Source organism: Neovison vison, unplaced genomic scaffold (genome assembly GCF_020171115.1).
Source record: "Neovison vison isolate M4711 unplaced genomic scaffold, ASM_NN_V1 Scaffold_122, whole genome shotgun sequence".
NCBI classification, from domain to species: domain Eukaryota; kingdom Metazoa; phylum Chordata; class Mammalia; order Carnivora; family Mustelidae; genus Neogale; species Neogale vison.
The window spans coordinates 67,501-85,000 of record NW_025334911.1 but is presented as its reverse complement, the minus strand read 5'-3'; the positions used below and the strand labels follow the sequence as shown (position 1 = coordinate 85,000).

At 72.2% G+C, this 17,500-nt stretch overlaps 8 non-coding genes across 8 annotated transcripts; all 8 read left to right on the top strand.

The window, feature by feature from the left end:
• Window positions 1–1,082: 1,082 nt before the first annotated feature.
• LOC122898113 lies at window positions 1,083–1,201 on the top strand. The gene has a single exon (XR_006382847.1). It is a non-coding gene; the product is annotated as a 5S ribosomal RNA (ribosomal RNA).
• Window positions 1,202–3,398: 2,197 nt separating this feature from the next.
• Window positions 3,399–3,517, top strand: LOC122898112. The gene has a single exon (XR_006382846.1). It is a non-coding gene; the product is annotated as a 5S ribosomal RNA (ribosomal RNA).
• A 2,193-nt stretch (window positions 3,518–5,710) lies between these two features.
• LOC122898110 lies at window positions 5,711–5,829 on the top strand. The gene has a single exon (XR_006382844.1). It is a non-coding gene; the product is annotated as a 5S ribosomal RNA (ribosomal RNA).
• Window positions 5,830–8,013: 2,184 nt separating this feature from the next.
• On the top strand, window positions 8,014–8,132 carry LOC122898108. The gene has a single exon (XR_006382843.1). It is a non-coding gene; the product is annotated as a 5S ribosomal RNA (ribosomal RNA).
• A 2,177-nt stretch (window positions 8,133–10,309) lies between these two features.
• Window positions 10,310–10,428, top strand: LOC122898107. The gene has a single exon (XR_006382842.1). It is a non-coding gene; the product is annotated as a 5S ribosomal RNA (ribosomal RNA).
• A 2,177-nt stretch (window positions 10,429–12,605) lies between these two features.
• On the top strand, window positions 12,606–12,724 carry LOC122898106. Its single transcript, XR_006382841.1, has one exon. It is a non-coding gene; the product is annotated as a 5S ribosomal RNA (ribosomal RNA).
• Window positions 12,725–14,906: 2,182 nt separating this feature from the next.
• LOC122898105 lies at window positions 14,907–15,025 on the top strand. Its single transcript, XR_006382840.1, has one exon. It is a non-coding gene; the product is annotated as a 5S ribosomal RNA (ribosomal RNA).
• A 2,176-nt stretch (window positions 15,026–17,201) lies between these two features.
• Window positions 17,202–17,320, top strand: LOC122898104. Its single transcript, XR_006382839.1, has one exon. It is a non-coding gene; the product is annotated as a 5S ribosomal RNA (ribosomal RNA).
• Window positions 17,321–17,500: the final 180 nt, after the last annotated feature.

The window sequence follows — 17,500 nt, the reverse complement described above, 5'->3', positions numbered from 1 at the left end:
TCCTCCGGCAGCTCCAGGGCGCCGCCACCTAGGCCAAAGCCCTGCCCACGCACGCCGGCCCTCCCTCCCGGGACAGGTGCCAGGCCACCGCAGCCTCCTGGGTGGGTGGTGTCTTGTCCGAGTGCGTGATGTGCGCGGGTGTGTGCGTGCGTGTGTGTGTTCCTGTGCGTGTGAGTGGGTGTGGTGAGCGTTGCGTGCACCCGTGTCTCCGACCCGGTCCCTGTCCCCATGCCGGTCAGGGTCACGCGTCTGTCCTGGGAGCTGGGGGTGTGGAGGGTCTGGGGGGGTGGGGGGACTGCGGGTTGGAGAGTCTGTCTCTGGGGCTCTGCGTTCTGGCCGTCTGTGCAGACATCCCTCAGTCTGTGTCGTCCCTGTGTCTCCGTGGGTATCCCTGTGTCCGTGTAGGTGAGCCGGCCTATCGTGTCTCTGGTCAGGGCCTGTTGCGGGTGGGTGGCGAGGGGAAGCGCGCGGAGGAAGGGTCACGGGGCGGGGCTGCCGCTTCTGGGCTGGTGTGTGGCATCGCCCGTGTCCTCGTGGCCTCGGGTGGGCTGGGAGCGAGGCGGGGTGCAGAGGAGGGGAGAACCGAACCCGTCCAAGCCGTGCCGAGCCGAGCCGAGCCGAGCCGAGCCGAGCCGAGCCGAGCAGAGCTGACTGGAGGAGAGTAGAGGAGAGCAGAGGAGAGCAGAGGAGAGGAGAGCATAAGAGAGCAGAGGAGAGGAGAGGAGAGGAGAGCAGAGGAGAGGAGAGGAGAGGAGGGAAGGCCAGGTGGCCAGCTGGGCCAGGCCTAGGGCGCTGGGTGGGCGCTGGGGGGCGCTGTGCTCACCGCGCGGGGGCCCGAGGACACAGCCCCTTGCCACCTGCAGAGGCACGGGGCGGAGGGGCTGGGGAGTCCCGGGATGGGAGAGTGCCCGGAGGGACTTTGGCGAGGCCCCGGGGCCCGCAGGCGTCTGGGCCCCTGGGCGGGCGGGCGGGCGGGGAGGCAGGCGCCAGGACAAGGACAGGCGGAGGGGTGAGCCGCGGCGCGCGCCGGGGCCCGCGAAGCGCGCAGCAGGCTCTTGGGGCGGCCAGCTGCGGCGGCAGGCGTCTACGGCCATACCACCCTGAACGCGCCCGATCTCGTCTGATCTCGGAAGCTAAGCAGGGTCGGGCCTGGTTAGTACTTGGATGGGAGACCGCCTGGGAATACCGGGTGCTGTAGGCTTTTTCTTTCGCCCCCAAACGCTTGTCTTGTTTGGCCTTCCTCTTTTCTCTCCCCCCTTCGGCCTCCCTCCCACTCGCTTGGCCGCCAACGCGGCGGCCTCCCAGCAGTCCCTGAACGCCGCAGCCCCTGAGCCCGGTCACCTCGGGCCCCTGACCCCCCCGACCCCTGGCCACCCCAGCCCCAGCATCGCGGGCCCCTGGCCCCAAAAGGGCGGCCCGCTGCACGGGGCGGCCGGCCACAACCCAGCCTTTCCGCCTCCACGCCACGAGGCCCAGCCGCGCCTCAGCCGACCTTGGGGGGCTGCTGGCAGGGAGAGGCAGTGTTGGAGGGGGCTCGGGGGCCAGAGGCAGGGAAAGGGGGACCGGGGTGAGGACCACGGCCATGGACGCGGGGGAGGGGGTGGGGGCCGACGGGCTGTGGGAGGAGGGCGGGGAGGGGCGGGCCGGGGCCGGGGTTGTGGGGGACAGGAGGCAGGAGCGGGCCTCGACCCCGGGCTCGGGCAACCTCTCCTCGGGCCTGTGCGCCCGGGCCCCGGCCCCTGGGCCCTGGATCCCCTAGCGAGGCCCTCGGGCTGCCCCCAGCTCCAAAGCCCACCGGCAGCCCGCCCCACCGCCCCACCCCTCCCGGCGCCCCCGCGACCTGGGCCCACCCTGCCCCTTCTCTCCACCGGGCCTGGGCTCCGCTCAGGCCGGAAGGGCATTCCCTTCCTTCTCACCGACCACCTCCCCTTCGCCCCTGGGGCCCCGCGCCCGGGCCGAGGTGCCCAGGACGCCAGATGGCCGACCCTCGTGGGCTCCCGGCGCCTTGGGCACTCGGCTCCACCCTGCGTCTCCCGGGAGCAGCCACGGCAAGCGCGGGGCTGTCTCGCTCCGAGAAAGACCGGAGGCGCCGCACACCGGGCCAAGAGAGGCCCCCGCCCCGCCCCCGGCCCCACGCCACACCCCACACCCCACACCCCACACCCCCATACCCCACACCAGAAGACTAGACCCATGAAAGAATCCCTGGCAGGCCCCCAGGCCAGACCGGGTGCTGGGCAGGAAAGGGAGCCGAACGGGACTGCTGACACCTCACCGGCAGGTCCTCGGGCTCCCGGGCTCCTCCGGCAGCTCCAGGGCGCCGCCACCTAGGCCAAAGCCCTGCCCACGCACGCCGGCCCTCCCTCCCGGGACAGGTGCCAGGCCACCGCAGCCTCCTGGGTGGGTGGTGTCTTGTCCGAGTGCGTGTGTGCGCGGGTGTGTGCGTGCGTGTGTGTGGTTCCTGTGCGTGTGAGTGGGTGTTGTGAGCGTTGCGTGCACCCGTGTCTCCGACCCGGTCCCTGTCCCCATGCCGGCCAGGGTCACCGCGTCTGTCCTGGGAGCTGGGGGTGTGGGAGGGTCTGGGGGGTGGGGGGGACTGCGGGTTGGAGAGTCTGTCTCTGGGGCTCTGCGTTCTGGCCGTCTGTGCAGACATCCCTCAGTCTGTGTCTGTCCCTGTGTCTCCGTGGGTATCCCTGTGTCCGTGTAGGTGAGCCGGCCTATCGTGTCTCTGGTCAGGGCCTGTTGCGGGGTGGGTGGCGAGGGGAAGCGCGCGGAGGAAGGGTCACGGGGCGGGGCTGCCGCTTCTGGGCTGGTGTGTGGCATCGCCCGTGTCCTCGTGGCCTCGGGTGGGCTGGGAGCGAGGCGGGGTGCAGAGGAGGGGAGAACCGAACCCGTCCAAGCCGTGCCGAGCCGAGCCGAGCCGAGCCGAGCCGAGCCGAGCCGAGCCGAGCCGAGCAGAGCTGACTGGAGGAGAGTAGAGGAGAGCAGAGGAGAGCAGAGGAGAGGAGAGCATAAGAGAGCAGAGGAGAGGAGAGGAGAGGAGAGCAGAGGAGAGGAGAGGAGAGGAGGGAAGGCCAGGTGGCCAGCTGGGCCAGGCCTAGGGCGCTGGGTGGGCGCTGGGGGGCGCTGTGCTCACCGCGCGCGGGCCCGAGGACACAGCCCCTTGCCACCTGCAGAGGCACGGGGCGGAGGGGCTGGGGAGTCCCGGGATGGGAGAGTGCCCGGAGGGACTTTGGCGAGGCCCCGGGGCCCGCAGGCGTCTGGGCCCCTGGGCGGGCTGCGGGCGGGCGGGGAGGCAGGCGCCAGGACAAGGACAGGCGGAGGGGTGAGCCGCGGCGCGCGCCGGGGCCCGCGAAGCGCACAGCAGGCTCTTGGGGCGGCCAGCTGCGGCGGCAGGCGTCTACGGCCATACCACCCTGAACGCGCCCGATCTCGTCTGATCTCGGAAGCTAAGCAGGGTCGGGCCTGGTTAGTACTTGGATGGGAGACCGCCTGGGAATACCGGGTGCTGTAGGCTTTTTCTTTCGCCCCCAAACGCTTGTCTTGTTTGGCCTTCCTCTTTTCTCTCCCCCTTCGGCCTCACTCCCACTCGCTTGGCCGCCAACGCGGCGGCCTCCCAGCAGTCCCTGAACGCCGCAGCCCCTGAGCCCGGTCACCTCGGGCCCCTGACCCCCCCGACCCCTGGCCACCCCAGCCCCAGCATCGCGGGCCCCTGGCCCCAAAAGGGCGGCCCGCTGCACGGGCGGCCGGCCACAACCCAGCCTTTCCGCCTCCACGCCACGAGGCCCAGCCGCGCCTCAGCCGACCTTGGGGGGCTGCTGGCAGGGAGAGGCAGTGTTGGAGGGGGCTCGGGGGCCAGAGGCAGGGAAAGGGGGACCGGGGTGAGGACCACGGCCATGGACGCGGGGAGGGGGTGGGGGCCGACGGGCTGTGGGAGGAGGGCGGGGAGGGGCGGGCCGGGGCCGGGGTTGTGGGGGACAGGAGGCAGGAGCGGGCCTCGACCCCGGGGCTTCGGGCAACCTCTCCTCGGGCCTGTGCGCCCGGGGCCCGGGCCCTGGGCCCTGGATCCCCTAGCGAGGCCCTCGGGCTGCCCCCAGCTCCAAAGCCCACCGGCAGCCCGCCCCACCGCCCCACCCCTCCCGGCGCCCCCGCGACCTGGGCCCACCCTGCCCCTTCTCTCCACCGGGCCTGGGCTCCGCTCAGGCCGGAAGGGCATTCCCTTCCTTCTCACCGACCACCTCCCCTTCGCCCCTGGGGCCCCGCGCCCGGGCCGAGGTGCCCAGGACGCCAGATGGCCGACCCTCGTGGGCTCCCGGCGCCTTGGGCACTCGGCTCCACCCTGCGTCTCCCGGGAGCAGCCACGGCAAGCGCGGGGCTGTCTCGCTCCGAGAAAGACCGGAGGCGCCGCACACCGGGCCAAGAGAGGCCCCCGCCCCGCCCCCGGCCCCACGCCACACCCCCACACCCCACACCCCACACCCCATACCCCACACCAGAAGACTAGACCCATGAAAGAATCCCTGGCAGGCCCCCAGGCCAGACCGGGTGCTGGGCAGGAAAGGGAGCCGAACGGGACTGCTGACACCTCACCGGCAGGTCCTCGGGCTCCCCGGGCTCCTCCGGCAGCTCCAGGGCGCCGCCACCTAGGCCAAAGCCCTGCCCACGCACGCCGGCCCTCCCTCCCGGGGCAGGTGCCAGGCCACCGCAGCCTCCTGGGTGGGTGGTGTCTTGTCCGAGTGCGTGTGTGCGCGGGGTGTGCGTGCGTGTGTGTGTTCCTGTGCGTGTGAGTGGGTGTGTGAGCGTTGCGTGCAACCCGTGTCTCCGACCCGGTCCTGTCCCCCATGCCGGTCAGGGTCACCGCGTCTGTCCTGGGAGCTGGGGGGTGTGGAGGGTCTGGGGGGGTGGGGGGGACTGCGGGTTGGAGAGTCTGTCTCTGGGGCTCTGCGTTCTGGCCGTCTGTGCAGACATCCCTCAGTCTGTGTCTGTCCCTGTGTCTCCGTGGGTATCCCTGTGTCCGTGTAGGTGAGCCGGCCTATCGTGTCTCTGGTCAGGGCCTGTTGCGGGTGGGTGGCGAGGGGAAGCGCGCGGAGGAAGGGTCACGGGGCGGGGCTGCCGCTTCTGGGCTGGTGTGTGGCATCGCCCGTGTCCTCGTGGCCTCGGGTGGGCTGGGAGCGAGGCGGGGTGCAGAGGAGGGGAGAACCGAACCCGTCCAAGCCGTGCCGAGCCGAGCCGAGCCGAGCCGAGCCGAGCCGAGCCGAGCAGAGCCGAGCAGAGCTGACTGGAGGAGAGTAGAGGAGAGCAGAGGAGAGCAGAGGAGAGGAGAGCATAAGAGAGCAGAGGAGAGGAGAGGAGAGGAGAGCAGAGGAGAGGAGAGGAGAGGAGGGAAGGCCAGGTGGCCAGCTGGGCCAGGCCTAGGGCGCTGGGTGGGCGCTGGGGGGCGCTGTGCTCACCGCGCGCGGGCCCGAGGACACAGCCCCTTGCCACCTGCAGAGGCACGGGGCGGAGGGGCTGGGGAGTCCCGGGATGGGAGAGTGCCCGGAGGGACTTTGGCGAGGCCCCGGGGCCCGCAGGCGTCTGGGCCCCTGGGCGGCGCGGGCGGGCGGGGAGGCAGGCGCCAGGACAAGGACAGGCGGAGGGGTGAGCCGCGGCGCGCGCCGGGGCCCGCGAAGCGCGCAGCAGGCTCTTGGGGCGGCCAGCTGCGGCGGCAGGCGTCTACGGCCATACCACCCTGAACGCGCCCGATCTCGTCTGATCTCGGAAGCTAAGCAGGGTCGGGCCTGGTTAGTACTTGGATGGGAGACCGCCTGGGAATACCGGGTGCTGTAGGCTTTTTCTTTCGCCCCCAAACGCTTGTCTTGTTTGGCCTTCCTCTTTTCTCTCCCCCTTCGGCCTCACTCCCACTCGCTTGGCCGCCAACGCGGCGGCCTCCCAGCAGTCCCTGAACGCCGCAGCCCCTGAGCCCGGTCACCTCGGGCCCCTGACCCCCCCGACCCCTGGCCACCCCAGCCCCAGCATCGCGGGCCCCTGGCCCCAAAAGGGCGGCCCGCTGCACGGGCGGCCGGCCACAACCCAGCCTTTCCGCCTCCACGCCACGAGGCCCAGCCGCGCCTCAGCCGACCTTGGGGGGCTGCTGGCAGGGAGAGGCAGTGTTGGAGGGGGCTCGGGGGCCAGAGGCAGGGAAAGGGGGACCGGGGTGAGGACCACGGCCATGGACGGGGGGGGGGGGGTGGGGGCCGACGGGCTGTGGGAGGAGGGCGGGGAGGGGCGGGCCGGGGCCGGGGTTGTGGGGGACAGGAGGCAGGAGCGGGCCTCGACCCCGGGCTCGGGCAACCTCTCCTCGGGCCTGTGCGCCCGGGCCCGGGCCCTGGGCCCTGGATCCCCTAGCGAGGCCCTCGGGCTGCCCCCAGCTCCAAAGCCCACCGGCAGCCCGCCCCACCGCCCCACCCCTCCCGGCGCCCCCGCGACCTGGGCCCACCCTGCCCCTTCTCTCCACCGGGCCTGGGCTCCGCTCAGGCCGGAAGGGCATTCCCTTCCTTCTCACCGACCACCTCCCCTTCGCCCCTGGGGCCCCGCGCCCGGGCCGAGGTGCCCAGGACGCCAGATGGCCGACCCTCGTGGGCTCCCGGCGCCTTGGGCACTCGGCTCCACCCTGCGTCTCCCGGGAGCAGCCACGGCAAGCGCGGGGCTGTCTCGCTCCGAGAAAGACCGGAGGCGCCGCACACCGGGCCAAGAGAGGCCCCCGCCCCGCCCCCGGCCCCACGCCACACCCCACACCCCACACCCCACACCTCATACCCCACACCAGAAGACTAGACCCATGAAAGAATCCCTGGCAGGCCCCCAGGCCAGACCGGGTGCTGGGCAGGAAAGGGAGCCGAACGGGACTGCTGACACCTCACCGGCAGGTCCTCGGGCTCCCCGGGCTCCTCCGGCAGCTCCAGGGCGCCGCCACCTAGGCCAAAGCCCTGCCCACGCACGCCGGCCCTCCCTCCCGGGACAGGTGCCAGGCCACCGCAGCCTCCTGGGTGGGTGGTGTCTTGTCCGAGTGCGTGTGTGCGCGGGTGTGTGCGTGCGTGTGTGTGTTCCTGTGCGTGTGAGTGGGTGTGTGAGCGTTGCGTGCACCCGTGTCTCCGACCCGGTCCCTGTCCCCATGCCGGTCAGGGTCACCGCGTCTGTCCTGGGAGCTGGGGGTGTGGAGGGTCTGGGGGGGGTGGGGGGGACTGCGGGTTGGAGAGTCTGTCTCTGGGGCTCTGCGTTCTGGCCGTCTGTGCAGACATCCCTCAGTCTGTGTCTGTCCCTGTGTCTCCGTGGGTATCCCTGTGTCCGTGTAGGTGAGCCGGCCTATCGTGTCTCTGGTCAGGGCCTGTTGCGGGTGGGTGGCGAGGGGAAGCGCGCGGAGGAAGGGTCACGGGGCGGGGCTGCCGCTTCTGGGCTGGTGTGTGGCATCGCCCGTGTCCTCGTGGCCTCGGGTGGGCTGGGAGCGAGGCGGGGTGCAGAGGAGGGGAGAACCGAACCCGTCCAAGCCGTGCCGAGCCGAGCCGAGCCGAGCCGAGCCGAGCCGAGCCGAGCCGAGCAGAGCTGACTGGAGGAGAGTAGAGGAGAGCAGAGGAGAGCAGAGGAGAGGAGAGCATAAGAGAGCAGAGGAGAGGAGAGGAGAGGAGAGCAGAGGAGAGGAGAGGAGAGGAGGGAAGGCCAGGTGGCCAGCTGGGCCAGGCCTAGGGCGCTGGGTGGGCGCTGGGGGGCGCTGTGCTCACCGCGCGCGGGCCCGAGGACACAGCCCCTTGCCACCTGCAGAGGCACGGGGCGGAGGGGCTGGGGAGTCCCGGGATGGGAGAGTGCCCGGAGGGACTTTGGCGAGGCCCCGGGGCCCGCAGGCGTCTGGGCCCCTGGGCGGGCGGGCGGGCGGGGAGGCAGGCGCCAGGACAAGGAGAGGCGGAGGGGTGAGCCGCGGCGCGCGCCGGGGCCCGCGAAGCGCGCAGCAGGCTCTTGGGGCGGCCAGCTGCGGCGGCAGGCGTCTACGGCCATACCACCCTGAACGCGCCCGATCTCGTCTGATCTCGGAAGCTAAGCAGGGTCGGGCCTGGTTAGTACTTGGATGGGAGACCGCCTGGGAATACCGGGTGCTGTAGGCTTTTTCTTTCGCCCCCAAACGCTTGTCTTGTTTGGCCTTCCTCTTTTCTCTCCCCCTTCGGCCTCACTCCCACTCGCTTGGCCGCCAACGCGGCGGCCTCCCAGCAGTCCCTGAACGCCGCAGCCCCTGAGCCCGGTCACCTCGGGCCCCTGACCCCCCCGACCCCTGGCCACCCCAGCCCCAGCATCGCGGGCCCCTGGCCCCAAAAGGGCGGCCCGCTGCACGGGCGGCCGGCCACAACCCAGCCTTTCCGCCTCCACGCCACGAGGCCCAGCCGCGCCTCAGCCGACCTTGGGGGGCTGCTGGCAGGGAGAGGCAGTGTTGGAGGGGGCTCGGGGGCCAGAGGCAGGGAAAGGGGGACCGGGGTGAGGACCACGGCCATGGACGCGGGGAGGGGGTGGGGGCCGACGGGCTGTGGGAGGAGGGCGGGGAGGGGCGGGCCGGGGCCGGGGTTGTGGGGGACAGGAGGCAGGAGCGGGCCTCGACCCCGGGCTCGGGCAACCTCTCCTCGGGCCTGTGCGCCCGGGCCCGGGCCCTGGGCCCTGGATCCCCTAGCGAGGCCCTCGGGCTGCCCCCAGCTCCAAAGCCCACCGGCAGCCCGCCCCACCGCCCCACCCCTCCCGGCGCCCCCGCGACCTGGGCCCACCCTGCCCCTTCTCTCCACCGGGCCTGGGCTCCGCTCAGGCCGGAAGGGCATTCCCTTCCTTCTCACCGACCACCTCCCCTTCGCCCCTGGGGCCCCGCGCCCGGGCCGAGGTGCCCAGGACGCCAGATGGCCGACCCTCGTGGGCTCCCGGCGCCTTGGGCACTCGGCTCCACCCTGCGTCTCCCGGGAGCAGCCACGGCAAGCGCGGGGCTGTCTCGCTCCGAGAAAGACCGGAGGCGCCGCACACCGGGCCAAGAGAGGCTCCCGCCCCGCCCCCGGCCCCACGCCACACCCCACACCCCACACCCCACACCCCATACCCCACACCAGAAGACTAGACCCATGAAAGAATCCCTGGCAGGCCCCCAGGCCAGACCGGGTGCTGGGCAGGAAAGGGAGCCGAACGGGACTGCTGACACCTCACCGGCAGGTCCTCGGGCTCCCCGGGCTCCTCCGGCAGCTCCAGGGCGCCGCCACCTAGGCCAAAGCCCTGCCCACGCACGCCGGCCCTCCCTCCCGGGACAGGTGCCAGGCCACCGCAGCCTCCTGGGTGGGTGGTGTCTTGTCCGAGTGCGTGTGTGCGCGGGTGTGTGCGTGCGTGTGTGTGTTCCTGTGCGTGTGAGTGGGTGTGTGAGCGTTGCGTGCACCCGTGTCTCCGACCCGGTCCCTGTCCCCATGCCGGTCAGGGTCACCGCGTCTGTCCTGGGAGCTGGGGGTGTGGAGGGTCTGGGGGGGTGGGGGGGACTGCGGGTTGGAGAGTCTGTCTCTGGGGCTCTGCGTTCTGGCCGTCTGTGCAGACATCCCTCAGTCTGTGTCTGTCCCTGTGTCTCCGTGGGTATCCCTGTGTCCGTGTAGGTGAGCCGGCCTATCGTGTCTCTGGTCAGGGCCTGTTGCGGGTGGGTGGCGAGGGGAAGCGCGCGGAGGAAGGGTCACGGGGCGGGGCTGCCGCTTCTGGGCTGGTGTGTGGCATCGCCCGTGTCCTCGTGGCCTCGGGTGGGCTGGGAGCGAGGCGGGGTGCAGAGGAGGGGAGAACCGAACCCATCCAAGCCGTGCCGAGCCGAGCCGAGCCGAGCCGAGCCGAGCCGAGCCGAGCAGAGCTGACTGGAGGAGAGTAGAGGAGAGCAGAGGAGAGCAGAGGAGAGGAGAGCATAAGAGAGCAGAGGAGAGGAGAGGAGAGGAGAGCAGAGGAGAGGTGAGGAGAGGAGGGAAGGCCAGGTGGCCAGCTGGGCCAGGCCTAGGGCGCTGGGTGGGCGCTGGGGGGCGCTGTGCTCACCGCGCGCGGGCCCGAGGACACAGCCCCTTGCCACCTGCAGAGGCACGGGGCGGAGGGGCTGGGGAGTCCCGGGATGGGAGAGTGCCCGGAGGGACTTTGGCGAGGCCCCGGGGCCCGCAGGCGTCTGGGCCCCTGGGCGGGCGGGCGGGCGGGGAGGCAGGCGCCAGGACAAGGAGAGGCGGAGGGGTGAGCCGCGGCGCGCGCCGGGGCCCGCGAAGCGCGCAGCAGGCTCTTGGGGCGGCCAGCTGCGGCGGCAGGCGTCTACGGCCATACCACCCTGAACGCGCCCGATCTCGTCTGATCTCGGAAGCTAAGCAGGGTCGGGCCTGGTTAGTACTTGGATGGGAGACCGCCTGGGAATACCGGGTGCTGTAGGCTTTTTCTTTCGCCCCCAAACGCTTGTCTTGTTTGGCCTTCCTCTTTTCTCTCCCCCTTCGGCCTCCCTCCCACTCGCTTGGCCGCCAACGCGGCGGCCTCCCAGCAGTCCCTGAACGCCGCAGCCCCTGAGCCCGGTCACCTCGGGCCCCTGACCCCCCCGACCCCTGGCCACCCCAGCCCCAGCATCGCGGGCCCCTGGCCCCAAAAGGGCGGCCCGCTGCACGGGCGGCCGGCCACAACCCAGCCTTTCCGCCTCCACGCCACGAGGCCCAGCCGCGCCTCAGCCGACCTTGGGGGGCTGCTGGCAGGGAGAGGCAGTGTTGGAGGGGGCTCGGGGGCCAGAGGCAGGGAAAGGGGGACCGGGGTGAGGACCACGGCCATGGACGCGGGGAGGGGGTGGGGGCCGACGGGCTGTGGGAGGAGGGCGGGGAGGGGCGGGCCGGGGCCGGGGTTGTGGGGGACAGGAGGCAGGAGCGGGCCTCGACCCCGGGCTCGGGCAACCTCTCCTCGGGCCTGTGCGCCCGGGCCCGGGCCCTGGGCCCTGGATCCCCTAGCGAGGCCCTCGGGCTGCCCCCAGCTCCAAAGCCCACCGGCAGCCCGCCCCACCGCCCCACCCCTCCCGGCGCCCCCGCGACCTGGGCCCACCCTGCCCCTTCTCTCCACCGGGCCTGGGCTCCGCTCAGGCCGGAAGGGCATTCCCTTCCTTCTCACCGACCACCTCCCCTTCGCCCCTGGGGCCCCGCGCCCGGGCCGAGGTGCCCAGGACGCCAGATGGCCGACCCTCGTGGGCTCCCGGCGCCTTGGGCACTCGGCTCCACCCTGCGTCTCCCGGGAGCAGCCACGGCAAGCGCGGGGCTGTCTCGCTCCGAGAAAGACCGGAGGCGCCGCACACCGGGCCAAGAGAGGCCCCCGCCCCGCCCCCGGCCCCACGCCACACCCCACACCCCACACCCCACACCCCATACCCCACACCAGAAGACTAGACCCATGAAAGAATCCCTGGCAGGCCCCCAGGCCAGACCGGGTGCTGGGCAGGAAAGGGAGCCGAACGGGACTGCTGACACCTCACCGGCAGGTCCTCGGGCTCCCCGGGCTCCTCCGGCAGCTCCAGGGCGCCGCCACCTAGGCCAAAGCCCTGCCCACGCACGCCGGCCCTCCCTCCCGGGACAGGTGCCAGGCCACCGCAGCCTCCTGGGTGGGTGGTGTCTTGTCCGAGTGCGTGTGTGCGCGGGTGTGTGCGTGCGTGTGTGTGTTCCTGTGCGTGTGAGTGGGTGTGTGAGCGTTGCGTGCACCCGTGTCTCCGACCCGGTCCCTGTCCCCATGCCGGTCAGGGTCACCGCGTCTGTCCTGGGAGCTGGGGGTGTGGAGGGTCTGGGGGGGTGGGGGGGACTGCGGGTTGGAGAGTCTGTCTCTGGGGCTCTGCGTTCTGGCCGTCTGTGCAGACATCCCTCAGTCTGTGTCTGTCCCTGTGTCTCCGTGGGTATCCCTGTGTCCGTGTAGGTGAGCCGGCCTATCGTGTCTCTGGTCAGGGCCTGTTGCGGGTGGGTGGCGAGGGGAAGCGCGCGGAGGAAGGGTCACGGGGCGGGGCTGCCGCTTCTGGGCTGGTGTGTGGCATCGCCCGTGTCCTCGTGGCCTCGGGTGGGCTGGGAGCGAGGCGGGGTGCAGAGGAGGGGAGAACCGAACCCGTCCAAGCCGTGCCGAGCCGAGCCGAGCCGAGCCGAGCCGAGCCGAGCCGAGCAGAGCTGACTGGAGGAGAGTAGAGGAGAGCAGAGGAGAGCAGAGGAGAGGAGAGCATAAGAGAGCAGAGGAGAGGAGAGGAGAGGAGAGCAGAGGAGAGGAGAGGAGAGGAGGGAAGGCCAGGTGGCCAGCTGGGCCAGGCCTAGGGCGCTGGGTGGGCGCTGGGGGGCGCTGTGCTCACCGCGCGCGGGCCCGAGGACACAGCCCCTTGCCACCTGCAGAGGCACGGGGCGGAGGGGCTGGGGAGTCCCGGGATGGGAGAGTGCCCGGAGGGACTTTGGCGAGGCCCCGGGGCCCGCAGGCGTCTGGGCCCCTGGGCGGGCGGGCGGGCGGGGAGGCAGGCGCCAGGACAAGGACAGGCGGAGGGGTGAGCCGCGGCGCGCGCCGGGGCCCGCGAAGCGCGCAGCAGGCTCTTGGGGCGGCCAGCTGCGGCGGCAGGCGTCTACGGCCATACCACCCTGAACGCGCCCGATCTCGTCTGATCTCGGAAGCTAAGCAGGGTCGGGCCTGGTTAGTACTTGGATGGGAGACCGCCTGGGAATACCGGGTGCTGTAGGCTTTTTCTTTCGCCCCCAAACGCTTGTCTTGTTTGGCCTTCCTCTTTTCTCTCCCCCTTCGGCCTCACTCCCACTCGCTTGGCCGCCAACGCGGCGGCCTCCCAGCAGTCCCTGAACGCCGCAGCCCCTGAGCCCGGTCACCTCGGGCCCCTGACCCCCCCGACCCCTGGCCACCCCAGCCCCAGCATCGCGGGCCCCTGGCCCCAAAAGGGCGGCCCGCTGCACGGGCGGCCGGCCACAACCCAGCCTTTCCGCCTCCACGCCACGAGGCCCAGCCGCGCCTCAGCCGACCTTGGGGGGCTGCTGGCAGGGAGAGGCAGTGTTGGAGGGGGCTCGGGGGCCAGAGGCAGGGAAAGGGGGACCGGGGTGAGGACCACGGCCATGGACGCGGGGAGGGGGTGGGGGCCGACGGGCTGTGGGAGGAGGGCGGGGAGGGGCGGGCCGGGGCCGGGGTTGTGGGGGACAGGAGGCAGGAGCGGGCCTCGACCCCGGGCTCGGGCAACCTCTCCTCGGGCCTGTGCGCCCGGGCCCGGGCCCTGGGCCCTGGATCCCCTAGCGAGGCCCTCGGGCTGCCCCCAGCTCCAAAGCCCACCGGCAGCCCGCCCCACCGCCCCACCCCTCCCGGCGCCCCCGCGACCTGGGCCCACCCTGCCCCTTCTCTCCACCGGGCCTGGGCTCCGCTCAGGCCGGAAGGGCATTCCCTTCCTTCTCACCGACCACCTCCCCTTCGCCCCTGGGGCCCCGCGCCCGGGCCGAGGTGCCCAGGACGCCAGATGGCCGACCCTCGTGGGCTCCCGGCGCCTTGGGCACTCGGCTCCACCCTGCGTCTCCCGGGAGCAGCCACGGCAAGCGCGGGGCTGTCTCGCTCCGAGAAAGACCGGAGGCGCCGCACACCGGCCCAAGAGAGGCCCCCGCCCCGCCCCCGGCCCCACGCCACACCCCACACCCCACACCCCACACCCCATACCCCACACCAGAAGACTAGACCCATGAAAGAATCCCTGGCAGGCCCCCAGGCCAGACCGGGTGCTGGGCAGGAAAGGGAGCCGAACGGGACTGCTGACACCTCACCGGCAGGTCCTCGGGCTCCCCGGGCTCCTCCGGCAGCTCCAGGGCGCCGCCACCTAGGCCAAAGCCCTGCCCACGCACGCCGGCCCTCCCTCCCGGGACAGGTGCCAGGCCACCGCAGCCTCCTGGGTGGGTGGTGTCTTGTCCGAGTGCGTGTGTGCGCGGGTGTGTGCGTGCGTGTGTGTGTTCCTGTGCGTGTGAGTGGGTGTGTGAGCGTTGCGTGCACCCGTGTCTCCGACCCGGTCCCTGTCCCCATGCCGGTCAGGGTCACCGCGTCTGTCCTGGGAGCTGGGGGTGTGGAGGGTCTGGGGGGGTGGGGGGGACTGCGGGTTGGAGAGTCTGTCTCTGGGGCTCTGCGTTCTGGCCGTCTGTGCAGACATCCCTCAGTCTGTGTCTGTCCCTGTGTCTCCGTGGGTATCCCTGTGTCCGTGTAGGTGAGCCGGCCTATCGTGTCTCTGGTCAGGGCCTGTTGCGGGTGGGTGGCGAGGGGAAGCGCGCGGAGGAAGGGTCACGGGGCGGGGCTGCCGCTTCTGGGCTGGTGTGTGGCATCGCCCGTGTCCTCGTGGCCTCGGGTGGGCTGGGAGCGAGGCGGGGTGCAGAGGAGGGGAGAACCGAACCCGTCCAAGCCGTGCCGAGCCGAGCCGAGCCGAGCCGAGCCGAGCCGAGCCGAGCCGAGCAGAGCTGACTGGAGGAGAGTAGAGGAGAGCAGAGGAGAGCAGAGGAGAGGAGAGCATAAGAGAGCAGAGGAGAGGAGAGGAGAGGAGAGCAGAGGAGAGGAGAGGAGAGGAGGGAAGGCCAGGTGGCCAGCTGGGCCAGGCCTAGGGCGCTGGGTGGGCGCTGGGGGGCGCTGTGCTCACCGCGCGCGGGCCCGAGGACACAGCCCCTTGCCACCTGCAGAGGCACGGGGCGGAGGGGCTGGGGAGTCCCGGGATGGGAGAGTGCCCGGAGGGACTTTGGCGAGGCCCCGGGGCCCGCAGGCGTCTGGGCCCCTGGGCGGGCGGGCGGGCGGGGAGGCAGGCGCCAGGACAAGGACAGGCGGAGGGGTGAGCCGCGGCGCGCGCCGGGGCCCGCGAAGCGCGCAGCAGGCTCTTGGGGCGGCCAGCTGCGGCGGCAGGCGTCTACGGCCATACCACCCTGAACGCGCCCGATCTCGTCTGATCTCGGAAGCTAAGCAGGGTCGGGCCTGGTTAGTACTTGGATGGGAGACCGCCTGGGAATACCGGGTGCTGTAGGCTTTTTCTTTCGCCCCCAAACGCTTGTCTTGTTTGGCCTTCCTCTTTTCTCTCCCCCTTCGGCCTCCCTCCCACTCGCTTGGCCGCCAACGCGGCGGCCTCCCAGCAGTCCCTGAACGCCGCAGCCCCTGAGCCCGGTCACCTCGGGCCCCTGACCCCCCGACCCCTGGCCACCCCAGCCCCAGCATCGCGGGCCCCTGGCCCCAAAAGGGCGGCCCGCTGCACGGGCGGCCGGCCACAACCCAGCCTTTCCGCCTCCACGCCACGAGGCCCAGCCGCGCCTCAGCCGACCTTGGGGGGCTGCTGGCAGGGAGAGGCAGTGTTGGAGGGGGCTCGGGGGCCAGAGGCAGGGAAAGGGGGACCGGGGTGAGGACCACGGCCATGGACGCGGGGAGGGGGTGGGGGCCGACGGGCTGTGGGAGGAGGGCGGGGAGGGGCGGGCCGGGGCCGGGGTTGTGGGGGACAGGAGGCAGGAGCGGGCCTCGACCCCGGGCTCGGGCAACCTCTCCTCGGGCCTGTGCGCCCGGGCCCGGGCCCTGGGCCCTGGATCCCCTAGCGAGGCCCTCGGGCTGCCCCCAGCTCCAAAGCCCACCGGCAGCCCGCCCCACCGCCCCACCCCTCCCGGCGCCCCCGTGACCTGGGCCCACCCTGCCCCTTCTCTCCACCGGGCCTGGGCTCCGCTCAGGCCGGAAGGGCATTCCCTTCCTTCTCACCGACCACCTCCCCTTCGCCCCTGGGGCCCCGCGCCCGGGCCGAGGTGCCCAGGACGCCAGATGGCCGACCCTCGTGGGCTCCCGGCGCCTTGGGCACTCGGCTCCACCCTGCGTCTCCCGGGAGCAGCCACGGCAAGCGCGGGGCTGTCTCGCTCCGAGAAAGACCGGAGGCGCCGCACACCGGCCCAAGAGAGGCCCCCGCCCCGCCCCCGGCCCCACGCCACACCCCACACCCCACACCCCACACCCCATACCCCACACCAGAAGACTAGACCCATGAAAGAATCCCTGGCAGGCCCCCAGGCCAGACCGGGTGCTGGGCAGGAAAGGGAGCCGAACGGGACTGCTGACACCTCACCGGCAGGTCCTCGGGCTCCCCGGGCTCCTCCGGCAGCTCCAGGGCGCCGCCACCTAGGCCAAAGCCCTGCCCACGCACGCCGGCCCTCCCTCCCGGGACAGGTGCCAGGCCACCGCAGCCTCCTGGGTGGGTGGTGTCTTGTCCGAGTGCGTGTGTGCGCGGGTGTGTGCGTGCGTGTGTGTGTTCCTGTGCGTGTGAGTGGGTGTGTGAGCGTTGCGTGCACCCGTGTCTCCGACCCGGTCCCTGTCCCCATGCCGGTCAGGGTCACCGCGTCTGTCCTGGGAGCTGGGGGTGTGGAGGGTCTGGGGGGGTGGGGGGGACTGCGGGTTGGAGAGTCTGTCTCTGGGGCTCTGCGTTCTGGCCGTCTGTGCAGACATCCCTCAGTCTGTGTCTGTCCCTGTGTCTCCGTGGGTATCCCTGTGTCCGTGTAGGTGAGCCGGCCTATCGTGTCTCTGGTCAGGGCCTGTTGCGGGTGGGTGCCGAGGGGAAGCGCGCGGAGGAAGGGTCACGGGGCGGGGCTGCCGCTTCTGGGCTGGTGTGTGGCATCGCCCGTGTCCTCGTGGCCTCGGGTGGGCTGGGAGCGAGGCGGGGTGCAGAGGAGGGGAGAACCGAACCCGTCCAAGCCGTGCCGAGCCGAGCCGAGCCGAGCCGAGCCGAGCCGAGCCGAGCAGAGCTGACTGGAGGAGAGTAGAGGAGAGCAGAGGAGAGCAGAGGAGAGGAGAGCATAAGAGAGCAGAGGAGAGGAGAGGAGAGGAGAGCAGAGGAGAGGAGAGGAGAGGAGGGAAGGCCAGGTGGCCAGCTGGGCCAGGCCTAGGGCGCTGGGTGGGCGCTGGGGGGCGCTGTGCTCACCGCGCGCGGGCCCGAGGACACAGCCCCTTGCCACCTGCAGAGGCACGGGGCGGAGGGGCTGGGGAGTCCCGGGATGGGAGAGTGCCCGGAGGGACTTTGGCGAGGCCCCGGGGCCCGCAGGCGTCTGGGCCCCTGGGCGGGCGGGCGGGCGGGGAGGCAGGCGCCAGGACAAGGACAGGCGGAGGGGTGAGCCGCGGCGCGCGCCGGGGCCCGCGAAGCGCGCAGCAGGCTCTTGGGGCGGCCAGCTGCGGCGGCAGGCGTCTACGGCCATACCACCCTGAACGCGCCCGATCTCGTCTGATCTCGGAAGCTAAGCAGGGTCGGGCCTGGTTAGTACTTGGATGGGAGACCGCCTGGGAATACCGGGTGCTGTAGGCTTTTTCTTTCGCCCCCAAACGCTTGTCTTGTTTGGCCTTCCTCTTTTCTCTCCCCCTTCGGCCTCCCTCCCACTCGCTTGGCCGCCAACGCGGCGGCCTCCCAGCAGTCCCTGAACGCCGCAGCCCCTGAGCCCGGTCACCTCGGGCCCCTGACCCCCCCGACCCCTGGCCACCCCAGCCC